Here is a 26,195-nt window from a genome sequence, read left to right as displayed (position 1 = left end):
GTACAGGGAGTAAATAAAAGCCTATCACATTTGCCTTGTTCCCCAAATGTGTCCCTGTTTAACTACTTACTTTAAGCTTCCCTAGCACCTCAGTTTCCCCACAGTCTCCACCCACATACACACTTACAGATCACCCTTTTATTGACTTCATACCTTAGGCCTAATTTTCCACTCAACTTTTCTTCAGCTATCCAGAGACTCATTGTTTGGACTCTTATAGGAACCAAGTTCTGTCTGTTCTGAGGACCTGAGCGTTGCCGCAAACAAAAGAGTGTTTTCCCAACTTCAGGGGAAACACAGACTGAATCATCCCATCCCACTCACTCAGATTACAGAGGATCACAGTTGATTATTTGAGTTTGTAAGGAACATAACTAGAAAGGTCAGGAAGACACAAGAAAGAAGAAACATGAGCTAAAGAAAGGAACAAATAAATTATGAACATATATTTAGGACTGGTAAACCCATCATGGCAGGTCTAATTTTTACTTCAAACCAAAAGCACATGAAAGAATTTGGAAAAGATACAAAGGCTCATGATATTTCAGTTTTTTCTGAAAACATTTTCTGAATCTGTATTACATTTGGAAAAAGAGAAATTATCACATTAATATATCTACTTTTTTAATTCAATACCTTCCAGACCCTCCCCAAGCAAAATCAGCCAAGGATTCTGAAAGTCATACTTCTCTTTATTCAATCTTCTGTGTGTGTGTGAGCACAATCATGTCTGACTCTGCGATCCCATGGACTATAGCCCGCCAGTCTCCTCTATCCATGGAATTCTCCAGGCAAGAATACTGGAGCGGGTTGCCATTTCCTTCTCCATTATTCAGTCTTACTTACATTATTTCATACTGTGTTATCTATACTGATTATTGAATAAGTGCAAAAGAACATTTATAATATATGCAATAAATATATGAATCTCCAAGCTGCTACCTTGGAGCTTCTCAGGCTTAAAATTAAAAGATGAAATATGGCCAGTATCTTGACATTCCTGTGTGCTCTCAGGTGAGCTCCCACCTGCTGTATGTCTCACAGACTTGCTACCACAAATTTTGTGTTTATTAGTTCCATATTTCTCTTTGTGCTTTTATCACATATGGTTGTATAATAACATAACAATATTTCTTTTGTATTATTTACACTTTATTTAAATGGCATAATTCTTCTGAAGATGGTCTATTTACTTTAAAATGATGATTCATACAGGTTGACTTATGTTGCTGAAATTCATTAATTATCAGTTCTGCATTGTTCTATCATAGAATAAGCCAACTGTCAGTTCAGCTGGACATTTGGGTTGCTTAAACTTTTTGCAATTACAAACACTGCAGATACAAACATTCTTGGCTCACATGTGCAAGAGTTTCTCTTAGGCATGTGCCTAGAAGGGAGAACCCTGGGCCACAGGGTTAGCACAAATCTTTAAGTTTACAAGGTTAACACTGAGTGGTTTTCCAAAGAGGTTTTAGCAACACATTCAGTCTGTCAATTACTGAAAGATATGGGTTAAAATATTCCACTGTGACAGTGAATTTAACAAATTCTACTTGTAGTTTTGTCATATGTGTGTGCATCTTTGTTAAGGTCAGAAACATTTTAAACTCTTACAACTTGCTAGAGACTTGAAACTATTAAGTTGTAATTTTTATGTCTCTCATAGTGTATCATTTGACCTTTGTTTCTTAAAGTTTACTTTGTGTGCTATTAATATAGTTTCTCTATAATTTATTTGGTATTACCCTCCTGTATCACTTTTCCAAAATTTTACTTCCAATATCATGCCTTACTGTGTCAGGTCTGTATCTTAAAACTGGATTTTATATATAATCTGGATTTTACATATAATCTGAAATATTTGATTTTTAATTGAAATTTTTAATCAATGTACAATTACTACCATTTCCTCCTTTCCAATCTTATTCCTTTATTTTTAAATATTTTATTTATTTCTGTCTTCCCTCCTTTTTTCTCTTGCTCAGTTTTGCCAAATGTTTTTCTTGTTTTTAATTCAATTCTTTGTTGATTATCTCTACTGTGTCTTTGTTTTCTAGTTCATAGATTTTTTTTTATGTCACCTCCATTATTTTCATCCTCCAACTTTCTTTAAATTAATGTTGCTGTTCTTTTGTGAATATCTTAAGTTGTATATTTAGTTCACTAATTTTCAACTTTTATTTTTCTCTAACATAAGCACTTAAGGCTAAAAGTTCTCAAAATATTACTAGTATTGCTTTCCTCAATTTTTATATCAAATATTTTTATTTTCTTTCAGTTCTTAATATTTATCTTTAATATCCATTATAATTTTTCCTTGATTTATGATTAATTTAGAAATTTATTTTAATTACCAAATATTAAGAACATTTTTATTTATCCTTCATTTTTTTGTGTGTGATGTGTATGTTATATTTTACTGCATTCTTAGTTGATTATTGCTGATTGGAGTAATACTACTGATTTTTGCTAGACCTTTTATCTAGCACATTTGCTTGACTCTTTCTAGCGTATTTTCTAGTAGCTTTTTTTGGTTGGCCCTGTTGGATTTTCTATGATGATCTATTATTTTCAAATAACAGTTTCCCCTTAAACCTTATATCTCATATATTTTTCTTGTCTTATAGCATTGAACATGAGTTCAAAATCACATTAAACATCTGCAGTAATAGTGGTTATCTTGTCTTATTCTTTTTCTTTTTCCACCCCATCCTTCTGGGTCTTCCCAGTGCACCAGCCACGAGCACTTGTCTCATGCATCCAACCTGGGCTGGTGGTCTGTTTCACCCGTGATGATATACATGTTTTGATGCTGTTCTCTCAAAACATCCCACCCTCGCCTTCTCCCACAGAGTCCAAAAGTCTGTTCTGTACATCTGTGTCTCTTTTTCTGTTTTGCATATAGGGTTATTGTTACCATCTTTCTAAATTCCATATATATGCGTTAGTATACTGTGTTGGTCTTTATCGTTCTGGCTTACTTCACTCTGTATAATGGGCTCCAGTTTCATCCATCTCATTAGAACTGATTCAAATGAATTCTTTTTAATGGCTGAGTAATATTCCATTGTGTATATGTACCACAGCTTCCTTTTTAAGCTCTGACTTAATTACATTGTGGTCTGAGGTTTTAACCAGAACAATAACTTCAAAATTTGATGAAAAACTGCTTCATTGCCCAGTATATAATGATATTTTATAAATGCCCCATTTATAAAACCTTGAGAAGAATGTGTATTCTTTAATGCTGGATACAGAATATTCTTTAATGTTGGATACAGAATTCTGTATATGTCCATTTAGGCAGGTTTGTACCTATCTGATCTTATAAAATTTTGCTTATCTTTTTGTCTATAGTCCTATCAATAATGGGCAGTTATGGAATCTCTCACTATGATGATTTTATTAGTTGCACACTGGTGGCTCAGCTGGTAAAGAATCTGCCTGCAATGTAGGAGACCAGGTTTCAATCCCTGGGTTAGGAAGATCCCCTGGAAAAGGGAACAGCTACCCACTCCAGTATTCTGGCCTGGAGAATTCCATGGACTATATAGTCCAAGGAACTGCTAAGAGTCAGACACGACTGAGTGACTTTCACTTCACTTCTATTTAGAATTGTTATATTTTCTTAGTGAAACAAAACTTTTCTCATTGGTTTGTGACCTTCTTTATACATAAGCTTTTCTGCCTTAAAACCCTCCCTTTTTTTTTTTTTTTTGGTATTAATATATCCACACCAGATTTCTTTCATTAGTAGTTGCCTGATAAAACCTTCTCCACCCTTTTACTTTCAAACTTTATGTGTCCTTATACTATATATGTGTTTTTTTGAAATAACATTTATCTTGATGATTTATAGATTTTCAATCTGTCATTCTACTGATGTGTTGTCTATTTACATTTATTATAATTGCTGACATATTTGAACTTCCTACTCTATTTTTTACTTTTTATTCATCTCACTTGTCCCCTTCCTTTTTCCCATCTTCTCCCATTCTATTGAGTTTTTGGCTTCTTCTTTTTTTTTTTTTCTTTAATGAACTTTTTTTCTAATATATTGACTTGGAATTTATACACTCTTTCTATTCTTTTAGTGATTACCATTAACATTTTAACATGCTTGTTTAATATAACAAGGTCTAACAGTAAACTACAGATAAACAATAAAAGGATTTAAAACACACTAGCACTGATCATATCCTTTTCCAATTTATATACTAGTAGACACTATTGTAATTTTTTTATTCAGACAATGTTTGTTTGAATTGTTCAACAATTTTTTTTCTTTTACTTCTATGATTGTTTTTGCTTTCTCTTAAAAGTGGCCTTTAGACTTTTGGAGGTTTTAAGAGAACAAATTTTCTGGCAGTAGGCATCATTTTTTTTAAAACTTCAAATGTCTTTTTTAGAGTATATTTTACATCATGTTTAATTTCTTTCAGCACAAGTATTATTTAGAGTAGCTGGTCCTTAATCCCTGCCAGAAATAGAAAAGCAAGTCAGAAAAATCTTTACATATTCATAAAATAGGACCTAAAGAAAGAAATTGGGAAAATAGAATTTTTATAGTAATAACTGTCATCTTTCATATAAAAAAAAGATGATCCACCATTAGTAGAATTTGTGTTTTAAATAGAATGATGTGTACAGCTCTAGCTCTATTTCATGCCATTTCCCAGGTGGTGGCTGGCACGCATTCTTGAGCTGGCAGAGGAAAATCATACCCATGGCCTTGAAACAGAGCCCAGGTAATTGGCTCCATATGAACACTAAAGCTATGGCTTTGGCTTGCTTAGCTGCACGTACTGAACAACTGTGCCAACCCACTAAGTTGACCACTCTGATGAATTATTCACACTGAAGGCTGGTTTTTATCCTTAACTTCAACCATAGTAAGGATGCATATGCAGAAATATAGCTGATAAGTGTAGACAGAAGGACTAACTCAGCAAAATACCATTTCTATAATCAATGTAATAAGAGACAAGGATCATCATTAGAGGCCAAAACCACTGGGTGAAAGGTTTGAAGGTAACAAGATATTCACACAACCTCCCACATAATTCTACAGATTACATATTAAATACAAGATTACTAATCAGGAGGAAATATTTTGAAGTTCAGAATGTAGAACATTCTATAAGACAATAGGTTTATGCTCTTCAAAAAAAGATAACATCATTAAAAACAAACAAGATATACAATGGAATATTACTCAGGCATAAAAAGGAATGAATTTGAGGCAGTGGTAGTGAGGTGGATGAAGATAGAGTCTGTTATACAGAATGAAGTAAGTCAGAAAGAGAAAAACAAACATTGTATATTAACACATATATATGGAATCTAGAAAAATGGTACTGATGAACCTATTTGCAGGGAAGAAATAGAGATGCGGACATAGAGAATGGACTTGTGGACACAGTGAGGGAAAGAGAGGGTGGGACAAATTCAGAAAGTAGCATTGACATATATACACCATCATGTATAAAATACATAGCTAGTGGGAAGCTGCTATATAACACAGGAAACCGAGCCACTCTGTGATGCCCTAAGGGGTGGAATGGGAGGAAGGGGTGGGGGGCTCTAGCAGGAGGGGATATATATAATTATGATTGATTAGCATTGTTGTATGGCAGAAACCAACACAACAGTGCAAAGCAGTCTTCCTCCAGTTAAAAAAAATTTTTAAAAAGAAAGGTATCCTCTTAATAGAAAGGGTGCTTCAGTAGAAAAAAGTTCTTTATTAATTTTCTACTCAATGTCCTATTTTGTCATTAAGAGTTTTCATGAGACAATTGAGAAAAATAAAGAAGAAAAAGGCAATCAGAGTGTTCTGGATTAAGAGACTGAGGTGACATAACAACCAAATGTAATGCAAGAAATTGGACCAGTTCTTGAATTTTTAAAGGTAGCTTTAAAAGACATTATTATTGAGTGCTAATTTTAGGAGTGAGATTGGTATTGTAGGAGAATGCTTCTTTTCTTATGATTTACAAGCAGAAGTAGTTAAGTGTGAAGTGTAGTGATGGTTTCAACTTAAAGAGACACAGATAGAAATGGATAGATAGGTAGATGATAGACAGTGATTGATTGACACATGAGTGGATGGGGTGAGGGGACAGGGGAAAGCAAATGTGGTAAATGTTTGCAATTAAATGAAAGATATGGGTACTCTTTTGCCCCCTTCTGATGCCTATGTCAGAAGCTTTCTCTATCTCCTTTATACTTTAATAAAACTTTATTACACAAAAGCTCTGAGTGATCCAGCCATTCTAAATTCTAAGACATTCCTTTCTTTTCATTAACAGACTGTAAGTGACTGTATAACTTATAGCTAAAGACTAGGAGGGGGGTACTCTTTTGCCCCCTTCTGATGCCTTTGTCAGAAGCTTTCTGTATCTCCTTTATACTTTAATAAAACTTTATTACACACACACACACAAAAGAAAGATATATGTGTCCATTTTCTTTAGTCTTAAAATTTGTCAAAATAAAAAATTGGGGGAAATAATGTAGAAAATGACCCATTCTCTTTCTTTCCCTCACTGAAAGGTAGCCTAAGAGATTTAGGTGGAATCCACTGCATAGTGAAAGCTGATAAACACTGAAACAAATGTCTGAACAAGTTGTGGCATCTCCTTGAGGGAGAATGATTAAAAACAGTGTGTGATTATCTGGCATGACTTGACATTATTGTAATCACTAAACTAAATTTTTACCTGAAAGCTAACACCTAAATATCCTCTCTGGATTAGGAATTTCTGATCATTAATTTACTTCAGGAACACTTATTATCTTATAATTATCTGAGAATTCAAAAAAATAATACAGCAAAATAACATTGTTGAGGGTCTGTAAAACTACATTCAGAACTCAAAATGTGATTTTCAGCATACACTGATGCAATAGACTCTGGATAGTTAAATTGTTTTAATATTTAATATCTCACAGAGTAGTTTAAGATAGTAGTCAATTGTGCTACCAATGGATTAGGGAAATAATATTTTCCCCAAACCAAAAATCAGTTTCTGGCCAATCTGTATTGTTGAATCATTTCATGCTAAAGGCATTGTTAGCTTAGAAAGTGTGTTTTAGTATATACTTTATGTTGTTTTATACAAACTTGAAAACTTTAAGGTTGACTGTAAGATTAATTTTTACTCTGCATATTGGTAGCATGTTAGGGATCATAAAAGCTATTAGGGGAAACAAATATTGTACAAACATATAATATTGTGACACAATGAGGTGGTTATAAGGGAAATTATGACACACAATACAAATTTAAATGAATGTTGATTTATAATTTTGTAAATTCTTTCTCCATCTGCATTAAAAATAAACATAAGTCATTCCTATAACCACTAAAAAAAAAAAAGCTGTAACGATTAAAAAACCTGATGCTTTAAACAATCTACAAAATATGCAGGTTTCCCTGGTAGCTCAGCTGGTAAAGAATCCGCCTGCAATGAAGGAGATCCCAGTTCAATTCCTGGGTCAGAAAGATCCTCTATGTACCATTCAGGTAGTATACAACTTGAAAATATAAAGCCTTAAACAAGTAATCTTGCCTAAATATTGAATTATTTGCATAATAAAGAAAAAAAATTATTTCACCAAGTGATAATTTGTTTGTGACATGTTTTAAATGGTCTATGGAGACTGTTACTCAAGGTTCAAAAGGAACACTTTATCCTTCAAATGCCTACATCACCTAAGGAAATTCTGATTTTGTCAAATATTTATAAGGTTGAAGATCTTCCTTGCTAACTAACACTTCTATAATCAAGAGCTTCTTTCTTCTGTTTATACATATTATCCTTCATTATATTTAATACCATTTTTCTTGTTTAAACTTTTGTAAGTCAAAATATATACTGATATAATATATTGTTCAGTCACTTAGTCGTATCCGACTATATGCGACCTCATGGACTGCAGCACACCAGGCTTCCCTATCCGTCACCAACTCCTGGAGCTTGCTCAAACTCGTCCACCAAGTCAGTGATGCCATCCAACCATCTCGTCCTCTGTCGTCCCCTTCTTCTGACTTCAATCTTTCCCAGCATCAGGGTCTTTTCTAATGAGATGCTCTTCACATCAGGTGGCCAAAGTACTGGAGCTTCAGCTTCAGCATCAGTCTTTCCAATGAATATTCAGGACTGAATTTCCTTTAGGGTTGACTGGCTTGATCCTCTTGTAGTCCAAAGGACTCTCAAGAGTCTTCTCCAACACCACAGTTCAAAAGCATCAATTCTTTGGTGCTCAGCCTTCTTTATGGTCCAGCTCTCACATCCATACATGACTACAGGAAAAACCATAGCTTTGACTATATGGATATTTGTTGTCAAAGTAATATCTCTGCTTTCTAATATGCTGTCTAGGCTTGTCATAGATTTTCTTCCAAGGAGCAAGTGTCTTTTAATTTCATGCAGTCACCATCTGCAATGATTTTGGAGCCCAAGAAACTATATAGTATAGTCAAGTCTTAAAAACAAACTAAGTTATTTTAACTTTCTCTAAAAGGACTCATCTTACATATGGTTTTATTGCTTCTCTCTGTCTTTCTTGTAGTGGCATGACCGGTTGAGATGGAAACAACCCTTAAATTATATAGTTCAGTGGTTTTCAATATGAACTCTGCAAAGTCTTCATAATTTTCACAGACATATCTTCTCTGCCTCCCAACCATCAATCCAGAAAGCTTCCCAGAAGGCTAACATTTATAAAAACTTGAGGTCTACATTTCAGGCCCATGTATTTGGTTATTCCCTTTTATGTAGTTCTTAATCTTTTCATTATTTTTTTCCTCTGTGGACCATTAATGCCATAGTTTCTGAAAAAGCCATCAAATTTACAGACTGTAAAATTGGTCATATTGATAGTCCCCCTAAATTTATAGTTTTCAAATGACATACTGACACAAAAGCAATTACAGCAAAATTTATTTGTAATTTATGTCCCAGATGTTGCAGTTTGGTTACTTAGAATGGCTTGGATAAAACGAACAAGAGTAAAGAGTACCAAAAGAGAAAATTATAGCCCTGTTGCTTATAAGAAAAGTTTCACAAGAGTAATAACTCATTTTTTAAAACAAAATTTTCTATGTGTTTTTTATTTTAATTCATTTTTGAGCAAATAATATAGTAACGAAGTTCAAAACTCAAAAAAGTATGAAAATGCCCACAGTGACAGCCACTCCCCCAGTCTGGCCCTCTGTCTATGCAGCCCCTTCCACAACTTCAAACAGGATGATTGGCTATTATAAGTAACTGTGTGTGTGTGTGTGTGTGTGTGTGTGTCCTTCCAAAAAAATGTTTATATACACAAAAACCAAATACTAATATGAATTTACCTATTCCCTTCCATTTTGTACACATGTAAATATTCTATACGTGCTAGTCACAAACTTGCTTTTTTTTTTTTTTTTGCTTAATATACCTTGGAATATTTATTAAACTTGTCACCTGGTATGTGCTGGACACCCTTACAGAAAGCATTAAGTGAACTACACAAATATTCTACTTCTAATTTCCATCAAAGCATTCTTCTAGAAATTGTCATAAACTAAGTCACTGATTGGACCACATTTCTCCATATTAACAGTACTGTAACTGGAGGATTGCATTTCTGACTAATGACCAACATCAAATAAATTATAGCTATGACCAAAATACATTATTAAGTCAGAGATAGAAAAGAAACTTTTAAATTAGTATTAAATAGTTGGTATTTCCCCAAATCATAAATTATACACATATAAATACAAATTTCCAAATGATTATATAAGCCTCAGTGCATGTAAACAGCAATATATAATGCTTTTACCATAAATTTTACCTATCTAAAAATATGCTCATGACAAATATGTTTGATGATATTTTTCTCGTCTTCTTAGAATTTTTAAGGGTGATATATTTGGGGGGCATGATTTTGATGCCTAAGTCTTCCTTTTCATGTAGTCACATGCTATGTTTTCCCTTGGTAAATATCTTGTAATACACAGAAGAATTCAAAATCATTTCATTGATACCATTCTTTTCAAGAATAATCATTGACTACTTGCCACATTTGTCTCAACTGACTCTTTTTTAAAAATAAGATATCTCTAGCTCAGTGCTTCAGTTCAGTTCAGTTCAGTCGCTCAGTCATGTCTGGCTCTTTGAGACACCATGGACTGTAGCCCACCAAATTCCTCTGGCCATGGGGTTCTCCAGGCAAGAATAATGGAGTGGGTTGCCATGCCTGCCTCCAGAGAATATTCCCTCCCCAGATCAAACCCAGATCAAATCCCACATGGCTGGCAGATTCTTTACCATCTAAGCCACCAGGGAAGCCCCCTTCTATAGTTCTACCCCTTCCTCTCCCTTTCTTCCTAAAGATAACTATTATCCTTAAGATGATGTGAGGATAAGCATGTTTTGGGAATTTTTACTACATGGGAATATACTGATAAACAATATAAACTATTATTATGTGCTTCACAACTTTCACATAAATATCAGCTATTTGCAAAAGATAAAAATAATCACTGAAGCATATACATAAAGTCTTTTCAATAAGTTATTTAGTTTATGAGTTTTTGGAAAACTCCATTAAACTGACCCTTTGTTCTTCTTTTCCTTTGTCTATATCCCCTAAGTAATAGTAATGAGAGCTTTAGAAGGAAAATGGAGTCCCACATAAGTCTTCTCACAGAGGATGTGAAGGGGGTGGGCCCAGGCTCCTGATCACCTGCTTTGGCTGAGAGTAGGAGGGCAAAAAGTGGCGAGGAAGCTTTGTGACTTCTACTGTAGAAGATGTCTTTCTATTTTTTAAGACTGCCTGAATCACTGCATAGCATCTTGACCTTGGAAGAAACCTTCAAGTAAATGGACACATATGCTTGAGTCATAAATAAAAATCTTTGGCAAAAATAGAATAAAACAGATAACTACTGATAACAAGGACCTACTGTATAGTACAGGGAAGTATTGAGTATACTCAATATTCTATAATGACCTATATAGGAAAGAATCTGAAAAATAATAAAAATGTGTATGTGTATAACTGGTTCACTTTGTTGTATAGCAGAAACTAATACAACATTATAAATCAACTATATTCCAATACAAATTAATCTTAAATAAATAAATATAGAATCAGTGAAGTCGTTAAAAAATTATCAGGAATTGCCTATTTTAAACATGACTCTTGGCCTGAAGTTTCTTACAGTTCTTAGTTATTTTTGTCATTTCTGTTTAAAAAAAGGCAGTCTCTTATCCAAAGCCATGGCAACACCACCTTTCACGCAAGAATACCCATTTTGATTTAATGATTTCAAACGTGGCATGAGGTGACTGTCAGTGCTGGGTAGATGTTCCCCCACAACAAGGGGCTTAAGACAATTTTCACTTTTGTTGTACTCCCATCTCCATTTCCTCACATCCTACCTACCACTTGCAGACCCCACTTCACTAAACTCTCAGGATCTTCATACTGCTCTGGGCCTCCCCAGCTCTTAACCTAGGGCCACCCTCCCCTTGATAGTTAAGAGCTCAGAAACAGCCAGCCTACTTTTCAATATCCAATTATAACCCCTCTTCTGGGAAACCTCATGATTTGGGAATGATGAGTATTGACTGGAGAACTCAGAGCTGTCAAGAACGTAGAAGGTGGAGCAATTGAATGAGTCAAAAGAAAGAATGCCAATAGGGTTTACATTTGTCTTATTTCTACAGTTACATGCTACCATTGATTGTCATACACACCAGTGCATTTGGTTGCAAGTTGAGTTCCTGCCACAAAAGTTGAATGGGTGCTGATGGTGGTAACAGTTGCAGGAAATTTGAGACCCAGGTTTCACTTTGGGACACTGGCACAAAGGAACTCTTTCTTTGTGCCAGTTCCACAGGTAAGTGCTGGATGTTGTTCCTAGACACATAGCCTTGTGTCTGATTTTCAGACCTGTCAAAGAAGCTCTTTAAAACTGTCTCTGTGATTTTGGTACACTATCCAAGATGAAATCCATGGTGTGCAACTAAAACCTCTAATAAACTCTATTTCACAGGGTGGTGAAAGCCAAATGAGAGACTATAAATCATTAATTAATGTAGGTTGGTCTTATGATCAACTTTTAAACTTCTGTTCAAAAGTAAGGGTAATATTTAGACTTCTGAGATCTCAGTCGTTGCTGTGGCTGAACCCTGGAAGCAAGGTGGTGGGCTCTGGCCCAGTATGATGGGGGATTGCAGCACGAGCATCAGGTAACAGCAGAAGCAGCAATGTTTCACTTCCTTAGAAAGATCCGGAATCTAGAAAGCCATCAGAACCAGAAACAAAAGCAGATGGATTTGTCCTTTCAGATATCAAGCCCTGAGCCTTTGGAGTGGGAGTACTGACTGCAAAAACTTAGACTACCAGAGAACTAACCCTCAGTTCAGTTCAGTTGCTCAGTCATGTCCGACTCTTTGCGACCCCATGAATCGCAGCAGCCAGGCCTCCCCGTCCATCACCAATTCCCAGAGTTTGCTCAAACTCATGCCCATCGAGTCGGTGATGCCATCCAGCCATCTCATCCCTGTCATCCCCTTCTCCTCCTGCCTCCAATCCCTCCCAGCATCAGGGTATTTTTCAATGAGTCAACTCTTCACATGAGGTGGCCAAACTACTGGAGTTTCAGCTTCAGTATCAGTCCTCCCAATGAACAGCCAGGACTGATCTCCTTTAGGATGGACTGGTTGCATCTCCTTGCACTCCAAGGGACTCTCAAGAATCTTCTCCAACACCATAGTTCAAAAGCATCAATTTTTCTGCACTCAGCTTTCTTCACAGTCCAACTCCACATCCATACATGACCACTGGAAAAACCATAGCTTTGACCAGATGGACTTTTGTTGGCAAAGTAATGTCTCTGCTTTTTAATATGCTATCTAGGTTGGTCATAACTTTCCTTCCAAGGAGCAAGTGTCTTTTAATTTCATGGCTACAATCACCATCTGCAGTGATTTTGGAGCCCAAAAAAATTAAGTCTGACACTGTTTCCACTGTCCCCCCATTTATTTCCTATGAGGTGATGGGACCAGATGCCATGATCTTGGTTTTCTGAATGTTAAGCTTTAAGCCAACTTTTTCACTCTCCTCTATCACTTCCATCAAGAGGCTTTTTAGTTCCTGTTCACTTTCTGCCATAAGGGTGGTATCATCTGCATATCTGAGGTTATTTATATTTCTCCCGGAAATCTTGATCCCAGCCTGTGCTTCTTCCAGCCCAGCGTTTTTCATGATGTACCCTGCATATAAGTTAAATAAGCGGGGTGACAATATACAGCCTTGATGTACTCCTTTTCCTATTTGGAACCAGTCTGTTGTTCCATGCCCAGTTCTAACTGTTGCTTCCTGACCTGCATACTGGTTTCTCAAGAGGCAGGTCAGGTGGTCTGGTATTCCCATTCAGAATTTTCCAGTTTCTTGTGATCCACACACAGTCAAAGGCTTTGGCATAGTCAATAAAACAGAAATAGATGTTTTTCTGGAAATCTCTTGCTTTTTCAATGATCCAGTGGATGTTGGCAATTTGATCTCTGGTTCCTCTGCCTTTTCTAAAGCCAGCTTGAACATCTGGAAGTTCTCAGTTCACGTATTGCTGAAGCCTGGCTTGGAGAATTTTGAGCCTTACTTTACTAGTGTGTGAGATGAGTGCAATTGTGCAGTAGTTTGAGCATTCTTTGGCATTGCCTTTCTTAGGGATTGGAATGAAAACTGACCTTTTCCAGTCCTATGGCCACTGCTGAGTTTTCCAAATTTGCTGGCATATTGAGTGCAGCACTTTCACAGCATCATCTTTCAGGATTTGAAATAGCTCACCTGGAATTCCATCACCTCCACTAGCTTTGTTTCTAGTGATGCTTTCCAAGGCCCACTTGACTTCACATGCCAGGATGTCTGGCTTTAGGTGAGTGATCACACCATTGTGCTTATCTGGGTCATGAAGATCTTTTTTCTACAGTTCTTCCATGTATTCTTGCCACCTCTTCTTAATATCTTCTGCTTCTGTTAGGTCCATACCATTTCTGTCCTTTATTGAGCCCATTTTTGCATGAAATGTTCCCTTGGTATCTCTCATTTTCTTGAAGAGATCTCTAGTCTTTCCCATTCTGTTGTTTTCCTCTATTTCTTTGCATTGATCACTGAGGAAGGCTTTCTTATCTCTCCTGGCTGTTCTTTGGAACTCTGCATTCAAATGGGAATATCTTTCCTCTTCTCCTTTGCTTTTCGCTTCTCTTCTTTTCACAGCTATTTGTAAGGCCTCCTCAGACAACCATTTTGCCTTTTTGCATTTGTTTTCCATGGGGATGGTGTTGATCCCTGTCTCCTGTACAATGTCATGAACCTCCGTCCATAGTTCATCAGGCTCTCTGTCTATCAGATCTAGTCCCTTAAATCTATTTCTCACTTCCACTGTATAGTCATAAGGGATTTGATTTAGGTCATACCTGGATGGTCTAGTGATTATCCCTACTTTCTTCAGTTTAAGTCTGAATTTGGCAAAAAGGAGTTCATGATCTGAGCCATAGTCAGTTCCGGGTCTTGTTTTTGCTGACTGTATAGAGCTTCTCCACCTTTGGCTGCAAAGAATATAATCAATCTGATTTCTCTGCCGATTATCTGGTGATGTCCATGTGTAGAGTCTTCTCTTGTGTTGTTGGAAGAGGGTGTTTGCTATGACCAGTGCGTTCTCTTGGCAAAACTCTGTTAGCTTTTGCCCTGCTTCTTTCCGTACTCCAAGGCCAAATTTTCCTGTTACTCCAGGTGTTTCTTGACTTCCTTCTTTTGCATTCCAGTCCCCTATAATGAAAAGGACATCTTTTTTGGGTGTTAGTTCTAAAAGGTCTTGAATAACTCCAGAAAGAATGAAGGGATGAACTAACCCTAGGGAGTATCAAATAGTGAGAACTCACACTAAGGAAACCACTTGAATATAAGACTTGGCATCACCCAAGGACCAGTAGCACCCTGTGCAGAATGACTCATCTAAACAACAAACAAAACAAAAATACAAACCCAATCATCAGTAGACAGGATTATCACCTCACTCAGCCTTGCCCATCAGGGGAAAAACAAACAAACAAAAAAACTAAGCACAAATCTCACCCTTACTTACACAAAGCACTGGACCAACCTTAGGAGGGCAGAAACCAAAAGGAAGAAAGAATTCAAATTTGGCCTTGGAGACCCCAAACACAATAAGTTAAAATGTATACATATATATAAAATTAAAGTGCAGAAAAATACTACACAAATGAAGGAACAAATTAGAAACACAGAAGTCCAAATAAATGAAGAGAAACTTCAGGCAAACTACCTGAAAAAGAATTCAGAATAATGATAGTAAAGATGATCAAAAACCCTGAAAACAAAATGGAGAAAATGCAAGAATCAATTAACAAAGACCTAGAAGAATTAAAGAATAAACATACAGAGACAAACAACACAATTACTGAAATTAAAAACACTCTGGAAGGAATCAATAGCAGAATATCTGAAGCAGAAGAATGAATTAGTGAGCTGGAAGATAAAATGGTGGAAATAACTTCTGAAGAGCAGAATAAAGTAAAAAGAATGAAAAGAACTGAGGATAGTCTCAGAGACCTCTGGGACAATATCAAACACACCAACCTTCAAACTATAGGGGCCCCAGAAGATGAAGAGAAAAAGAAAGGGTATGAGAAATTTCTTGAAACAATTATAGTTGAAAATTTCCTCTACATGGAAAAAGAAATAGTCAATCAAGTCCAAGAGGCAAAGACTCCCATACAGGATAAACCCAAGGAGAAACACACCAAGACACATATTAAACTAACTAACAAAGACTAAACACAAACAGAGAATATTAAAAGCAGCAAGGGAAAAGCAACAAGTAACATACAAGGGAAACCCCATACATTTAACAGCTGATCTTTCAGCAGAAAGTCTGCAGGCCAGAAGGGAATGACAGAATATACTTAAAGTACTGAGAGGGAAAATCTATATCCGAGATTACTGTTCTCAGCAAGGATTTCATTCAGAATTGATGCAGAAATAAAAAGCTTTCCAGCAAGCAAGTTAGGATAATTCAGTACCACCAAACCAGCTTTACAACAAATGTTAAAGGGATTTATATAATCAAGGAATACAACAGAAGGAAAAAGAGATACAAAATCAACCCCAAACAATTAAGAAAATGGCAATAGGAACATATGTATCAATAATTACTTTAAATGTAAATGGATTAAATGCTCCAACCAAAAGACACAGTTGGCAGGATGGATACAAAAACAAGTCCCATACATATTACGTCTACAAGAAACCCACTTCAGAGCTAAAGACACACACAGACTGAAAGTTAGAGGATGGAAAAATATATTCCATGCAAATGGGAAGCAAAAGAAAGCTGGAGTAGCAGTCATCATATTGGAAAAAATAGACCTTAAAATAAAGATTACAAGAGACAAGGAAAAACACTACATAAAGATCAAGGGATCAGTCCAAGAGGAAGACATAACAATTGTTAAGTATCTATGCACACAACATAGGAGCACCTCAATACACAAGACAAACACTAACAGACATCAAAGGAGAAATTGACAGGAACACAATAATAGTAGGAGACTTTAACACACCACTCACACCAATGGACAGATCATCAAAGCAGAAAATTAATAAGGAAACACAAGTTTTAAATGATACATTAGATGAGATGGATCTCATTGATATCTTCAAGACATTCCATCCAAATGCAGAATACACCTTCTTCTCAAGTGCACATGGAACATTCTGCAGGATAGACCACATCTTGGCTCACAAATCAAACCTCAGGAAATTTAAGAAAACTGAAATCATGTCAAGCATCTTCTCTGACCACAACGCTATGAGACTAAATATCAATTACAGGGAAAAAAAACTGTAAGAAACAGAAACACATGGATATTAAACAACACATTTCTAAATAACCAACAGTTTACTGAAGAAATAAAAAGGGAAATCAAAAAATTTCTAGAAACAAATGACAATGAAAACAGGACAACTCAAAACCTTTGGGTTGCAGGAAAAGCAGTTCTAAGAGGCAAGTTTATAGCAATACAACACTATTTCAAGAAACAAGGAAAACATCAAATAGACAACCTAACTTTACATGTAAAACAACTGGAAAAATAAGAACAAAAAAAAAAATTAGTAGAAGGAAGGAAATCATACAGATCCAAGCAGAAATAAATAATAAAGAAGTGAAAGAAATAATAGTAAAGATTAATAAAACTAAAAACTGGTTCTTTGAGAAGATAAACAAAATTAACAAACCTTTAGCCAGACTCACCAAGAAAAAAAGAGAGAAGAATCAAATCAACAAAATTAGAAATGAAAAAGGAGAGGTTACAACAGACAATGCAGAAACACAAAGGATTATACGAGTCTGTTATGAACAACTATATGGCAATAAAATAGATAACTTGGAAGAAACAGATTCTTAGAAAGTTCAACCTTCCAAGACTGAACCAGGTAGAAATAGAAATTATGCACAATCCAATTACAAGCACTAAAATTGAAGCTGTGATTAAACATCTCCCAAAAAACAAAAGCCCAGGACAAGATGGCTTCAGAGGACAATTCTATCAAACATTTAGAGAAGAACTAATGTCTATCCTTCTAAAACTCTTTTAAAAAATTGCAGAGGAAGGAAAACTTTCAAACTCATTCTACAAGGCCTCCATCACCCTGATATCAAAACCAGACAAAAACAACACAAAAAAAGAAAACTACAGGCCAATATCACTGATGAACATAGATGCAAAAATCCTCAACAGAATTTTAGCAAACAAAATTCAGCAACACATCAAAAAGCTCATACACCATGATCAAGTTGGGTTTACTCCAGGGATGCAAGCATTCTTCAATATGTGCAAATCAATGTGATACACCATATTAACAAATTGAAAGATAAAAACCATATGATAGTCTCAATAGATGAATAAAAATCCTTTGACAAAATTCAGCACCTATTTATGATTAAAACTCATCAAAAAAAATGGGCATAGAAAAACTTACCTCAACATAGTAAAGGCCATATAGGATAAACCTACAGCAAACATAATTCTCAATGGTAAAAAACTGAAAGCATTCACACTAAGATCAGGAACAAGACAAGGGTGCCCACTCTCCCCAGTATTATTCAACATAGTTCTGGAAGTCCTAGCTACAGCAATCAGAGAAGAAAATGAAATACAAGGAATCCAGATCAGAAAAGAAGAAGTAAATTACGCTCTCACTGTTTGCAGCTGACATGATACTGGACATAGAAAACCCTAAATATAGTATCAGAAAATTACTAGAACTAATCAGTGAATTTAGCAAAGTTGTAGGAAACAAAATCAATACACAGAAATCACTTGCATTTCTATATACTAACAATGAAAAATCAGAAAGAGAAATTAAAGAATCAATCCCATTCACCATTGCAACAAAAAGAATTAAATATCTAGGAATAAACCTACCTAAGGAGACAACAGAACTGTACACAGAAAATTATAAGACACTAATGAAAGAAATCAAAGACAACATAAAAAGATAGAGAGATATTCCATGTTCCTGGGTAGGAAGAATCAACATTGTGAAAATGACTATACTACCAAAGCAATCTACAAATTCAGTGTGATCCCTATCAAATTATCAATGGCATTTTTCACAGAACTAAAACAAAAAATTTCACAATTCACATGGAAATTCACAAGCCAAAGCAGTCTTGAGAAAGAAGAATGGAGCTGGAGGAATCAGCCTTCCTGACTTCATATTATGCTACAAAGCTACAGTCATCAAGACAGTATGATGATGGCACAAAAACATAAATATAGACCTATGGAACAAGATAAAAAGCCCAGAAATAAACCCATGCACCTATGGGTACCTAATTTTTGTCGAAGGAGGCAAGAATATACAATGGAGCAGAGACAGCCTCTTCAATAAATGGTGCTAGGAAAACTGGACAGCTACATATAAAAGAATGAAATTAGAATACTTCCTAAGACCATACACAAAGATAAACTCAAAATGGATTAAAAGACCTAAATGTAAGACCAGAAACTATAAACCTCTTAGAGGAAACATAGGCAGAACACTCGATGACATAAATCAAAGCAAGATCCTCTATGACCCACCTCCTAGAGTAATGGAAATAAAAACAAAAGTAAACAAGTGGGACCTGATTAGACTTAAAAGCTTTTGCACAGCAAAGGAAACTATAAACAAGGTGAAAGACAACCCTTGGAATGGGAGAAAATAATAGCAAATTAAACAACTGACAAAGAATTAACTTCCAAAATATACAAGCAGCTCATACAACCCAATGCCAAATCAAAAAGTGGGGGAAAGACCTAAACAGACATTTCTCCAAAGAAGACATACAGATGACTAGCAAACACATGAAAAGATGCTCAACACATCCCTCATTATTAGAGAAATGCAAATCAAACTTACAATGAGGTATCACCTCACACCCGTCAGAATGGCCATCATCAAAATGTCTACAAAAAATAAATGCTGGAGAGGGTGTGAAGAAAAGGGAATGCTCTTGCATGGTTGGTGGGAATGTAAATTGATACAGCAGCTATGGAAGATGGTATGGAGATTCCTTAAAAAAACTAGGAATAAAACCATCATATGACCCAGCAATCCCACTCCTGGGCATATACCCTGAGGAAACTGGGGTTGAAAAAGACACATGTATCCCATTGTTCATTGCAGCACTATTTACAATAGCTAGAACATGGAAACAATCTAGATGTCCATCAACAAATGAATGGATCAAGATGTGGTACATATACACAATGGAATATTACTCAGCCATAAAAGGGAACAACTTTGAGTCAGTTCTAGTGAGGTGGATGTACCTACAACCTATTACACAGAGTGAAGTGAGTCAGAAAGAGACAGATAAATATCACATTCTAACTCATATATATGGAATCTAGAAAAATACTAAAGTACTGAAGAATTTTCTTATAGGGCAGCAATGGAGAAACAGATACAAAGAACAGACTTGTGGATATGGGGAGGTGGAGGAGAGCATAAGATGTATGGAAAGATTAAGATGGAAACTTACATTACCATATTAAAATAGCCAATGGGAATTTGCTGTATGGCTAAGAAACCCAACAGGGGCTCTGTATCATCTTAGAGGGGTAGGATGGGGAGGAAGATGGGAGGGAAGTTTGAAAGGGAGGGGATATATATATACCTATGGCTGATTCAGGTTGAGGTTTGACAGAAAACAACAAAATTCTGTAGAGCAATTATCCTTCAATAGAAAAATAAATTTAAAAAAAGAAAGGGTAATATTTAGTTGTAATTAAGCACAGTTGACTCTGTAACTTATTTCACTTTTATTGGCTAGCTTCTCTGAACAGCACCTTATATATCATTTATGGTCATTTTAGAAGAGTGAACAGTAGCTAGATATAGATTACATTACTGATTTTTACTGATTCTGACCTAAAAGGTATTCAAAACCCTCACTAAAGCAAATTTCTAATCAAAGTAATTTTACTTCTGGATTTCTTAGTACTCAGAAGTCCTTACAATCTAACCCAGCTGAGTCTCTGTGAGACAAGATTCTGAGGACCTTACGGGCAGATGCCATGTTTCATTCATTATTATATTCACTAGTACTGGGCCTGATGTAGAGTAAATATTCAATAAATGTTCACCCAAATAACCTAAATTATAACCAGAAGGCCAGTAACCTAAACGTGGTATCAGCTTCATACTCTTCTAGTAGAGGCAGTCTATGTAAGTATGAAAAAGCTTCTATCAGTAAACTGGTGTTTCACTTTCCTTGTAGATATTTTTAAAATTTCAAATTAATGAGTATCCTCTTTAATCTATGTAATATAAAGACCTTGAATACAATAGCTCTGTTATTGTACCAAAAAAAAAAAAAATTCTTTGAATCCAAACAATTCATAAAGGTATTCCTCTCCCTCAGGGCTAAAAAGAGATAATTATCCATGTGTAACGGAGAAGGCAATGGCACCCCACTCCAGTACTCTTGCCTGGAAAATCCCGTGGATGGTGGAGCCTGGTAGGCTGCAGTCCATGGGGTCGCTAAGAGTAGGACACGACTGAGTGACTTAACTTTCACTTTTCACTTTCATGCACTGGAGAAGGAAATGGCAACCCACTCCAGTATTCTTGCCTGAAGAATCCCAGGGACGGGGGAGCCTGGTGGGCTGCCATCTATGGGGTCTCACAGAGTCAGACACGACTGAAGTGACTTAACAGCAGCAGCAGCATCCATGTGTAGAATGTGCAGTAATTAAAGAAAACAAAATCTTTATGTGTGGACGATTATTGTTACAATCGGGCTAAACATACCATCAAGAAGGCAGAAATGTCCTTGCAATCATTACTGAGAAATGTGTATTTTTCCTGGATTATTACCACATGATTCAAGTGACAAGGCTAACAAACTAGAAGGAGAAAGAGAAATTCTGGCTCATATGTGACATGACCATCTCTTACATAATAATTCTTTTCCAAGGGATCTTCTATTTCAAATCCTAAAATATGATGCTGTTAAAGTGCTGCACTCAATATGCCACCAAATTTGGAAAATGTAGCAGTGGCCACAGGACTGGAAAACATCAGATTTCAGTTCAATTCCAAAGAAAGGCAATGCCAAAGAATGTTCAAACTACCATACAATTGCACTCATCTCATACACTAGCAAAGTAATGCTCAAAATTCTCCAAGCTAAGCTTTAACAGTATGTGAACTGAGCACTTCTAGATGTTGAAGCTGAATTTAGAAAAGGCAAAGGAACCAGAGATCAAATTGCCAACATTCGTTGGATCATAGACAAGGCAAAAGAATTCCAGAAAAATACCTACTCTTGCTTTATTGACTGTCCCAAAGCCTTTGCCCGTGTGGATCACAACAAACTGTGGGAAATTATTGAAGAGATGGGAATACCAGACCACCTGACCTGCCTCCTGAGAAATCTGTATGCAGGTCAAGAAGCAACAATTAGAACTGGACATGGAACAACAGACTGGTTCCAAATTGGGAAAGGAGTACATCAGGGCTGTATATTGTCACTGTGCTTATTTAACTTATAAGCAGAGTACATCATATGAAATGCCAGGCTGGATGAAGCACAAACTGGAATCAAGATTGCTGGGAGAAATATCAATAACCCTAGATACTCAGATGACACCACCCTTATAGCAGAAAGCAAACAGGAATTAAAGAGCCTCTTGATGAAAGTGAAAGAGGAGAGTAAAAAAGTTGGCTTAAAACTCAACATTCAAAAAATGAAGATTATGACATCTAGTCCCATCACTTCATGGAAAATAGATGGGGAAACAATGGAAACAGTGAGAGACTTTATTTTGGGGGGCTCCAAAATCACTGCAGCCATGAAATTAAAAGATGCTTGCTCCTTGGAAGAAAAGCTATGACAAACCTAAAGAGCATATTAAAAAGCAGAGATATTACTTTACCAACAAAAATCCATATAGTCAAAGCTATGGTTTTTCCAGTAGTCATGTATGAAGAGAGAGTTGGACCATAAAGAAGGCTGAGCGCCGATAAATTGAAGCTTCTGAACTGTGGCATTGGAGAAGACTCTTGAGAGTCCCTTTGACTTCAAGGAGATTAAACCAGTCAATCCAAAAGGAAATCAGTCCTGAATAGTCATCAGAAAGACTGATGCTGAAGCTGAAGCTCCAAAACTTTGGCCACCTGATCCAAAGAACTGACTCCTTGGAAAAGACCCTGATGCTGGGAAAAACTGAAGGCAGGAGAAGGGGACGACAGAGGATGAGATGGTTGGATGGCATCACCAACTTGATGGACATGAATTTGAGCAAGCTCTGGGAGTTGGTGATGGACAGGGAAGCCTGGCGTGCTGCAGTCCATGGGATCACAAAGAGTCAGACACGACTGAGTGACTGAACAGAACTGAAGGGCCCTTCTGTGCAAATTTATATGAGTATATTTGGATAAAATTCTGAGGAGATGCTCCTTGCTGAACTCAACCATGACACCAACAAGCCATTGAATTAGGAAATGTTACGATTCTCTCTTCCCCAGTGTTCCCAACTAGTCAGAGAAACCCATCCAACAGTAAGGGCCATCCTACATAGATTTTGGTTAAGTAACTTATTTTAAAGATCATTTGATCTGATCATGATGAAGAAAGCTTAACTTCATTACAAATTTGATCTTTAGAACTTTTTTCCAAGGAAGTGCAGTTCTCAGCATGCATCTAGGATATGTAAACACTCTCTATCTTTAACATATCAAATAACAGGAGGCTTCTGGTATTTACTTCCACTAGGCATCTAGCAGGGTACAAAATATTTCTGATAAATAAAGGGATGCATAACTTAATGTAGTTGAGAGATGAACTAAAGGCTTGGGTGAGAACTCCCTCCTTAATAGTCTACTGAAAATTGATTGGCATTGGCAGGTTTCTTTTACAAACCAGAACCAATCCCAGGGAAGGATCAAACTATTAAGTATTCACAGTAGAGTACACATTATTGTATTTTGTTTCCTCTAAAAAATGCTAATTTTTTTACATTTTGAACTTTTAAGATCAGGGCACATTTATAGTTTATATACACTTTTAATAAGTAGTGTTTATTTCCCTCCAACACTAATGCTTCACATGCCTCCCCACCAGCTAAGTAGAACTGAACACAAAACTCTTTCTTCCCATTGCTCATAACTGAAGCATAGATCTACCTGGTGCATTTTACTGGTGAAGCCCAGGTATATCCTAGGTACAAGGGAGGTGCTGAGGATTTTAGTTCTGACTTGTAGAATAGTAAGACTATCCTCCTAACTTAGGAATTTCTCTAAATATAGAGAGACTAAAAAAAAAGATGATAGGCAAACACAAATATGACAAATGTCCAATAAATAGTGATAGGGCAGGACTCATTGTACTCATTGTTCAAATTGTTCAGGGAGATTTGTTTATGTGAAAGTGAAGGGAAAGTGGAAGTCGCTCAGTAGTTCCCGACTCTTTGTGACCCCCATGGACTATATAGTCCATGGAATTATCCAGGCCAGAATACTGGAGTGGGCAGCCTTTCCCTTCTCCAGGGGATCTTCCCAACCCAGGGATCGAGCCCAGGTCTCCCACATTGCAGGCATTTTCTTTACCAGCTGAGCCACAATGGAAGCCTAAGAATACTGGAGTGAGTAGCCTATCCCTTCTCCAGGGGATCTTCATGACCCAGGAATCAAACCAAGGTTTCCTGCATTGCAGGCAGATTCTTTACCAATTGAGCTATCAGGGAAGCTCTAGATTATGTGAAGGAACTAAAATCACAACAGGGTATGTCAGACTTCCCAGGATACACCTTTTCTGATTGAATGTCAAAATATCCCAACGTCATACTTCTAAAGTAAATATCCACACACTTGGTGGCCAAATGTTAACACTTATGTGTCTGCTGTGTTCTCCTTTGCTCAGTGGTGTCTGATTCTTTGAAACCCCATGGACTGTAACCCAACAGGCTCCTCTGTCCATGGGGTTTTCCAGGCAAGAATATTGGAGTGGGTTGCCATTTCCTACTCCAGGGGAACTTCCTGACGCAGGGATTAAACTTGCATCTCTTGTGTCTCCTACATTGGTAGGCAGATTCTTTACCACTGCATCACCTGGGATGTACACAAGCATATCCAAAGGCAGAGAAAAATCTCAATATCTGAGGATGTCACCACAATTACATGTGACACCACTGTAACATCTCAGCCTCTCTGAATCCTCTGAAACAGGGGTATAAGGGGTTGGATAAGGGAAGGATTTTGAACTGCAGTCCATTGGATATTTCTGATAGCTTGTGGCACATTTGATAATTGTGGACAATCAGAACGTCAGTATCAGTGTGTATAGAAATTTCAGGTGCTCTACTTAAAATGTGAATTGCAAATGGGCAGGAATCCCATGTTCACACCATTCCAACAGGCATGGGCTATAACTTTTCCTTGGCAGAGAAGAAAAAAATAAAGCCTCCCTCAACTGTCACTTATTCTACTTTCTGTCCCTTTTGCTCCGTGTCCCAGTTTGCAGGTCTGTTTCTGAAGAACCATTTTTAAAACTGACAACAATAACAGCAAAGCATGCCAATAACTGATACGCTGTGAGAGGATTTCCTCTCACTGCTTCAGGCTTTGTTGACGCCCTGACACATACAGGACAGGCACCTTTTGTGCATGAGCATTGAATCATAAGATCTCAGAGGCAGAACAGCCCTCAAAACAATAGAACTCAGCTACATTTTGTCAGACAAGTAAGGCTGAGAAAATATGAAAGTAGATTTGAGGTCTTGTCTGTTCATCAAGAGTGGTTAGCATTTGTTCTTCAAATGACTTAAATGGCAAATGTATTTTTTGACCACACCTGGGGCCTGGAATATAAAACACAGATTATTTTTTTAATCTCTAATAAATACTGCTAAAACTAGAAAAGTGTACTTTGGGGCAGGTTAAGGAGGCACAGTGACTTTAAAGGGCTTTGATGCTGAGATTGTAAACTCAGACTTATGGGTATCTAAAGTCAAAACTTTCTGCATAACACAATGAAGAGGATTGGTCTGTATTAGGCTGAATGACTATTTCATTTATCTCTACTGGCTATGCCTCAGTGCAGTACAATTAAACTAGAGTCTAGAAACAGTTGTTTAAATAACTATTCATAATAATCAATGTCAAATCTCCTGTAAAATTTCTCCTTGTTGTAACAGCAGATGCATCTAAAAGTACAAAAATTGTGGTGTGAGCAAAAACTAAAGATCCTAAAAAAGAAAAGCATTCAATTATCTGTGATATAAGTGACTAAAGGTTACTTAACAGTTTTCTGAAACTATTGGATTTCCTTTCAAATGAACAGATTTTTTAAAAATACAAAACTAATAAAATTCAAAATGTTTAATATAAATTTTTAAAATAAACTGAGTCACATTCAGGCATTAAATGTGGCCTCTTTATTCTGAGTCCATGAAGAATAGCTCTAGATTAAACTGGAATATTAAAATTGCCACCAAGAAGTTATTGTTCTTAGATATTGTTCTATATTTTATCTTGAAAAGTCTATTTCCTTTGTGCCTTCCACTTGTCATTTTTTAACTGTAGCCTAGATTTTTTATTTCATTATAGTCACCCCACAATGA

The sequence above is a fragment of the Dama dama genome, chromosome 11, assembly GCF_033118175.1.
Source record: "Dama dama isolate Ldn47 chromosome 11, ASM3311817v1, whole genome shotgun sequence".
Classification (NCBI taxonomy): Eukaryota; Metazoa; Chordata; class Mammalia; order Artiodactyla; family Cervidae; genus Dama; species Dama dama.
Note: the sequence above shows the minus strand (reverse complement) of the source record.